The sequence below is a fragment of the Tiliqua scincoides genome, chromosome 1 (assembly GCF_035046505.1).
Source record: "Tiliqua scincoides isolate rTilSci1 chromosome 1, rTilSci1.hap2, whole genome shotgun sequence".
Lineage (NCBI taxonomy): Eukaryota > Metazoa > Chordata > Lepidosauria > Squamata > Scincidae > Tiliqua > Tiliqua scincoides.
This window is the reverse complement of record NC_089821.1, coordinates 199,330,567-199,339,101: the sequence shown is the minus strand read 5'-3', so window position 1 is coordinate 199,339,101 and position 8,535 is coordinate 199,330,567.

Here is an 8,535-nt window from a genome sequence, read left to right as displayed (position 1 = left end):
GCAAGATGCAGCACATGCCCCATTGGCACCGCTATGCCAGTGCTGGAAAGCACCGTCATAAGGGGTTAGGATTGCGGCCTTAGTGGGTCCCAACTCACAGTTTGAGAAACACTGGTACATACAGTATACTATTTTAAAATACATCCACAGTTTCTTTCCATCGCCTGTTTCTTCTGTTCGTGACCTTCATTTTCTCATTCCACAACTTCCATCACCTTAGGGTGAGGCGCAGTTGTTTTTTGAAGAAAAAAACGTAAGGACTGTACTCCCACATCTTGTCTAGTCCAACCTGACGCGTAAACAACGTATATACAACTTAGGGCAGTTAGAGTTATGCAAAGACTCCATCGGTATATAATTTTCATCACAAACATGCCATTTAAAGATGGCCCTGTAAAATATTTGGCAAATTTTGCTAGAGCACCACTGTTTCAACATACTTGCAGTCTTGTTTTATCCACGACATCTCCTATTAAATACACACTAAAGAAATATCTTTGTCATTTAAGCAACTTTACCACTCCACTAAATATTTTGCTGACTGGAAATATTTTGCTGACTGGAGGTTAATACCCAGTATCAGCAAAACAGTGACTACATGCTTCCACCTTAATAATGAACTAGCTAATGCAGCCCCAAAGGTCTGTCTAAATAACAACCTACTCCCTTACAATCCCCATCCAAAATATCTTGGAGTAATTTTGGACTGGACTCTCTCTTATAAGCCACACCTCAAGAACAGGGCCGCAAAAATCAATACCAGGAACAACATACTCCAGAAATTAACAGGAATAAGATGGGGAGCTTCAGCCGCCACTCTAAGAACATCAGCATTAGGATTGATCTATTCCGCAGCAGAATACTGTACTCCAGTATGGCTTTACAGCTGTCATACTAGCAAGATTGATGCCAGATTAAATGAAACCATGAGGATCATAAGCGGCTGTATAAGACCCACTCCTGTCTCTTGGCTCCCCGTTTTGAGCCACATAGCACCACCAGCCCTACGGAGACAAGAGGCTTTAGTGGAAGAATACAGAAAAATCGCCAACAACCCACTTTACCAGTGCATGCCGATCTTACTCATCTATCAATTGGTAGGCTCAAATCCAGGAAGCCTTCTCTGGCACTCGCACAACATCTGCACAACAATTTTAACATCAGTGCCCAATGGAAAGCTAAGTGGGCAGTCAAACACCCAGAAACGGGTAGATATATAGACAATCCTACACTTAAGGTGCCAGGTTTAGACTTACCTCATCAGCACTGGAAAACTTTGAACAGGATCCATACCCTACATGGTGTTTGTCAGGATTCAATGTCCAAATGGGGCTAGTATCTACCCTTCAGTGTGATTGCAGGTTCTCCCACCAAACCATGTACCACATTGTGCCTGGCTGCAAACTGAGGGCATATACTGGCCCATGGTCTGACTTTTTCTATGAAGGTAACTCTGTCCTTGAATGGCTGCACGAACTGGACATTGACATTTGATCTACTCTAACTGATATATGTCCACGTATTATATGCCATACGCTAAATATATAAAACCACTCCACTTCCCTACACTTTAAAACATGGTTGATAATACATTTTCTTGGCATAGGGAATATCAATAGTAAAAATCTGTGCTCCGTCTCTCAGCAACATTAGTATAGCACTAGGTGTGTCCCATCCTAAATGTTTCTCAAAGAGAAATGCCAGCAGGTCAATCCTGCACACTACAGCTGATCAGTTTGATTCTAGGCACATCCAAGTGCCAAACTACACATTATGTTCAGCATATAAATTGGAACTGATGTAAACTGCACTGATATAAACTTAACTAGTAGCCATAGAATGCCCACTAATTACTTTGAAATACCTAACAGCACAATCCTATGCAGATTTGCCCAGAAGAAAATCTCACTGTACTCACTAGGGCTTGCTCTCAGGTATGTGTGTATAGCAGTGGTTTCCAAACTTTTTTGACTGGCAACTCCCTTGACCTATTTGGCCATTGGCTGTGGCTCCCCATTAGGACTACAATCCTATACATCAGTGTTTCTCAAACTGTGGGTAGGGACCCACTAGGTGGGTCGTGAGCCAATTTCAGCAATTTATTTCAATACTTAATTTTTAATATATTAGACTTGATGCTGCCATAGTATGTGACTGCATTTGGGGAAATGTTACAGACCTGTACTTTTAACAAGCTACTATATATATTCTTTCGACAATGATAGTAAATGGGACTTACTCCTGGGTAAGAGTGGGTAGGATTCCAGCCTAGGATAGTTAAAAATTTTCCTGCTTGATGATGTCACTTCTGGTCATGACATCGGTGGGTCCTGACAGATTCTCATTCTAAAAAGTGGGTCCCCATGGTAAATGTGTGAGAACCTATAGATTGTATAGGGTGGTGGGTTTTTTGCAAGGATTCTGCTGCTCTCCTGGCTGGTTTCCATGGCTCCCCAGGAAACCATGGCTCAAAGTTTGGGAACCAGTGGTGTATAGGATTGCAGCTTTTCTGAATGAGTTTGGGCTTAGGGTTCTGTGAAAGGTATCCTTACAAGTTTATTAGAGATTTGTATTTAATCTGTTTCATAATGCTAACCATGCCTGTTCATTCTGAAGCTGGTGGGAGGATCAATATTTCCTTTCTTTCCTATTCCTTTCCCCTCTTCAGCCAAATGGTCATGTAAACATGAATGAAGGATCTTTTTTGAAGACATCAGACTCTCACCTTAGTTTTCTGCTGATGCTGTACACAGCCCTCCTTTGACACTCATGCCTATGGCAGTGAGCACTCTTCTGGTTCTGAGGTGGTAATAAGTGCAATTCCACGGCAGCCTTTCATATACAGGTATCTAAGGTGAGGTAAATATTTTTGGAGACCATGATCTAAGGCAGATCTTGTTCCATAGATTCAAAATCTGTAGGTGCTTTAAGTTCTTCCTCAATTATTTGTTTTTTCCACATGGCAAGCATATGTGGCAGTCTGAAATAAAAAACAGTATATTTATCATTTCTAGAGCATACTTACTCATTTCACATCATACAAAGCCTGTCATTAGGCAGAAACAAAGTGGCTTGCTTCAAGGCCACCCACTTAGTTTTATCACTAAACAGGGAGTTGAATTTGGCTCCTCACTTACCAGATTAAACTAGGTTGTAATGTGAGCCAGCCAGGATTTAGCAAGACTCATGATGTAGGAGTGTAGTATAGAGCCGCTTTCAGTGCCAAGTTGTAGTCCTAGACTATGCAAAGAGACACCTTGGGGCATCTGTAGAATGCATTTTCCTCTTGATGGCAATTAACCATCATCACACACCTGAGATTTAGGGCATGCTTTTAAATTCAGCAGATACCATTTCCACACAGGCTTGAGACCTGGTGTGCTTGTTATTAGAAGTTAAATACAGAGTCCCGCTTTCCAGCTACTGTGTGACATTGAAACAAACTGTGTGGTTGCTATGAACGTTCTGATCTGTTTCAAAACAAACATCATTTCCCAACATCACTTCCCATACATCAGTATTTTGCAGCGACATAATCAGACTTTCCTTAAATAGGGGTTTGGGGGGGGGGGTCTTTTCCAGATGCCTATTTTCTTCCTTAGAATTCTGGATTTTCTGTTACATACTACAAGGGCAACAACTACTACTACTACTACTACTGGAGGATGGGGAGGTTAGAGAACAACAAGACAAAGGCAAAGTAGGAGAAGAAATTGGGAAAGGTAGCGTGATGGGATGTGATAGAAGGTTTGGCACAATGAGAGGATGCGGGGACAAAGGAGCGAATAAGCAGCCCATCCTAGGGCATTCCGTGTACAAATACTTTTATGCGAATGCCCAAAGTCTACAAGCAAAGGTGGGAGAACTGGAATGTCTGGTGACAAGGGAAAACATTGACATAGTGGGCATAACGGAAACCTGGTGGAATGCGGAGAATCAGTGGGATACTGCAATCCCGGACTATAAACTCTACAGGAGGGACAGGCAGGGGCGTGTTGGAGGTGGGGTGGCCGTTTATGTTAAGGAAGGGATAGAATCCAGCAAAGTAGAGATTGAAGGTGGGTCCGACTCCACCGTAGAATCTCTGTGGGTTAAATAACCAGGCTTGTGCAGCGATGTAATACTGGGGGCGTGCTATCGTCCTCTAGACCAGAAATTGGATGGGGACCTTGAAATGAGGAAACAGATCAGGGAGGTGACAAGGAGGGACAGGGTTGTAATCATGGGGGACTTCAATTATCCTCATATTGACTGGGTCAGTTTGTGTTCGGGTCACGATAAGGAAACCAGATTTCTTGACGTGCTAAATGACTGTGGCTTAGAGCAGCTAGTCACGGAGCCCACCGTGACAGGTGACTCTGGATTTAATATTGTGCGGTATGCAGGACCTGGTTAGAGATGTAAACGTTACTGAGCCATTGGGGAACAGTGATCATGCTGCGATCCGTTTTGACATGCACGTTGGGGGAAGAATACCAGGCAAATCTCTAACAAAAACCCTTGACTTCCAACGGGCGGACTTCCCCCAAATGAGGAGGCTGGTTAGAAGAAGGTTGAAAGGGAGGGTAAAAAGAGTCCAATCTCTCCAGAGTGCATGGAGGCTGCTTAAAACAACAGTAATAGAGGCCCAGCAGAGGTGTATACCGCAAAGAAAGAAGGGTTCCACTAAATCCAGGAGGGTGCCCGCATGGCTAACCAGCCAAGTTAGAGAGGCTGTGAAGGGCAAGGAAGCTTCCTTCCGTAAATGGAAGTCTTGCCCTAATGAGGAGAATAAAAAGGAACATAAACTGTGGCAAAAGAAACGTAAGAAGGTGATACGGGAGGCCAAGCGAGACTATGAGGAACGCTTGGCCAGCAACATTAAGGGAAATAATAAAAGCTTCTTCAAATATGTTAGAAGCAGGAAACCCGCCAGAGAAGCAGTTGGCCCTCTGGATGGTGAGGGAGGGAAAGGGGAGATAAAAGGAGACTTAGAGATGGCAGAGAAATGAAATGAGTTCTTTGCATCTGTCTTCACGGCAGAAGACCTCGGGCAGATACCGCTGCCTGAACAGCCCCTCCTGACCGAGGAGTTAAGTCAGATAGAGGTTAAAAGAGAAGATGGTTCAGACCTCATTGATAAATTAAAGATCAATAAGTCACCGGGCCCTGATGGCATCCACCCAAGGGTTATTAAGGAATTGAAGAATGAAGTTGCAGATCTCTTGACTAAGGCAGGGGTGCTCAAACTTTCAACTTTAGGGATCCTGCACCTTTAAAATTGTGTAGGAGAGATAATTTCAGCAGGTGCAGCTTGTCATCTGTGGGATGACAAGTTGCACCTGCTGAAATTCTCTCTTCTATACACTTGTTAAAGGTCCAGCATCCCTAAAGTTGAAAGTTTGAGCACCCCTGGACTAAGGTATGCAACTTGTCCCTTAAAATGGCCACGGTGCCAGAAGATTGGAGGATAGTAAATGTCCCGCCTATCTTTAAAAAGGGAAAGAGGGGGGACCCGGGAAACTATAGGCCGGTCAGCCTAACATCCATACCGGGTAAGATGGTGGAATGCCTCATCAAAGATAGGATCTCAAAACACATAGACGAACAGGCCTTGCTGAGGGAGAGTCAGCATGGCTTCTGTAAGGGTAAGTCTTGCCTCACGAACCTTATAGAATTCTTTGAAAAAGTCAACAGGCATGTGGATGTGGGAGAACCCGTGGACATTATATATCTGGACTTTCAGAAGGCGTTTGACACGGTCCCTCACGAAAGGCTACTGAAAAAACTCCACAGTCAGGGAATTAGAGGACAGGTCCTCTCCTGGATTGAGAACTGGTTGGAGGCCAGGAAGCAGAGAGTGGGTGTCAATGGGCAATTTTCACAATGGAGAGAGGTGAAAAGCGGTGTGCCCCAAGGATCTGTCCTGGGACCGGTGCTTTTCAACCTCTTCATAAATGACCTGGAGACAGGGTTGAGCAGTGAAGTGGCTAAGTTTGCAGACGGCACCAAACTTTTCCGAGTGGTGAAGACCAGAAGTGATTGTGAGGAGCTCCAGAAGGATCTCTCCAGACTGGCAGAATGGGCCGCAAAATGGCAGATGCGCTTCAATGTCAGTAAGTGTAAAGTCATGCACATTGGGGCAAAAAATCAAAACTTTAGATATAGGCTGATGGGTTCTGAGCTGTCTGTGACAGATCAGGAGAGAGATCTTGGGGTGGTGGTGGACAGGTCGATGAAAGTGTCGACCCAATGTGTGGCGGCAGTGAAGAAGGCCAATTCTATGCTTGGGATCATTAGGAAGGGTATTGAGAACAAAACGGCTAGTATTATAATGCCGTTGTACAAATCTATGGTAAGGCCACACCTGGAGTATTGTGTCCAGTTCTGGTCGCCGCATCTCAAAAAAGACATAGTGGAAATGGAAAAGGTGCAAAAGAGAGCGACTAAGATGATTACGGGGCTGGGGCACTTTCCTTATGAGGAAAGGCTATGGCGTTTGGGCCTCTTCAGCCTAGAAAAGAGACGCCTGAGGGGGGACATGATTGAGACATACAAAATTATGCAGGGGATGGACAGAGTGGATAGGGAGATGCTCTTTACACTCTCACATAATACCAGAACCAGGGGACATCCACTAAAGTTGAGTGTTGGGCGGGTTAGGACAGACAAAAGAAAATATTTCTTTACTCAGCGTGTGGTCGGTCTGTGGAACTCCTTGCCTCAGGATGTGGTGCTGGCGTCTAGCCTAGACGCCTTTAAAAGGGGATTGGACAAGTTTCTGGAGGAAAAATCCATTATGGGGTACAAGCCATGATGTGTATGCGCAACCTCCTGATTTTAGAAATGGGTTATGTCAGAATGCCAGATGCAAGGGAGGGCACCAGGATGAGGTCTCTTGTTATCTGGTGTGCTCCCTGGGGCATTTGGTGGGCCGCTGTGAGATACAGGAAGCTGGACTAGATGGGCCTATGGCCTGATCCAGTGGGGCTGTTCTTATGTTCTTATGTACTACATTATACATATCTCCTTTTCACTGCCCCACTTCATAAGGGATACATAAGGTGGGTTCAGACAACCCTGGTTTATTTGGTAGTGAGAGATTCTGGCTTAACACACCAGACACCTTAAAGGTGGATTTGATTCATGGATCTCCTGCAGGGGTTCCCAACCTTTTTCACTTGCATATCCCTTGGCAGCCCATTTCCATAAATTGTACCCTTCATATTAGCAAAATGTTTGTAATTAATAATACGAGCCCTCATCTCCTCTCTATGAAAACCCAGACTTCATGTATTCATCACATATATTCTCTTTTCATCTGTTTGAAGAACAGAAGACTGCCTTTGTACTGTTTTGCACCAGAAGTGTCCTGAGAAATTCTGGGTGATTGCTTTCCCTATTATGTTTCAGCTTTTTTACTGTGCTGGTTTTCAATCACTGGTTCATACATGATGACCAAAAACTAGCTATTGGTGGGGGTTTCACAGCCAACTAGCTCCCTCCCTTCCTGCCTTGCAAGGCATTCTGGAGCATGACCTGCCTTTTTCTGCCATTATTCCATTCTTTTTCAAGTACCCCTAAAGGTCCTGTTGAGTGTCCTTGGAGTACATGAATATCAGGTTGGGAACCACTGTTCTACTGGTATGTTGTTTACAGTGCACTTTGATAGTGTTTACAAAAAGGTGGTGCAGACCAGAATTTAAAAATAAAAATGTATCTTTTACTATGTTTTTAATAAATTAGAGACTACAGTTCTTAGGTAACAATTAGTGGTAGGGTATTTTTCAGGATCTGGCCTCAGGTAAAATCAGACAAAACTATAATCAGATACCCCCTAAGTTTAACCCCCAACTTATCCAAGGGTCATAGAAAATTCCATGATTTTTGGCTCAAAACCTGCCCCTAACTTTTCCGTGGGGTTGACTTATCTGACTATCTGCGGTATTTGTCCTTGCATTGTGGTAATTGAATGAGCTGCAACTGTCACTGATAATTTTTATTACTTAGGTAGTATTTATATTACATAATAGCAAACATGCTGCACCTCCTCACACAAAGCACTAAGATATTTAAAGGGAAGCTGCTGCTTTCCATATCTTTTACCCAGCAGGAATCAAGATAATCACAAAAGTAAATGCCTTTTCCCCATCTGTTGTATTGTCTGGAAGCTTATTAAGGTATCAACCTTATTGACAGCACAATCCTATAGAAGTATCATGGAGTTCAGTGGGACTTATTCCCAGGAAAGTGTGTGTAGGATTGTGGCCTAAGAGAGAAAAAGTTGACTCTGGAGTCTGGTCTGTACTTAGAGGGGCAGTGATTTACAATGTGTCTAAAGAAGGAGAGTTGTATTATTAATAAGTATAGGTTACTTCATCTAGTTTTTGCATTTCCCCCCACAGGCCTATAAAACTGAGGGTCAGAAAAGTTTTTCCCAAACTTTATGGTGGTTTGATATGAATTTGGGGTGCTGATTCAAAAAATTGCATCCATTTTGCCCTATCACGTCTAGTTTTGGAGATATAGTATAGCCTCATTAGTGAATGATTCAAG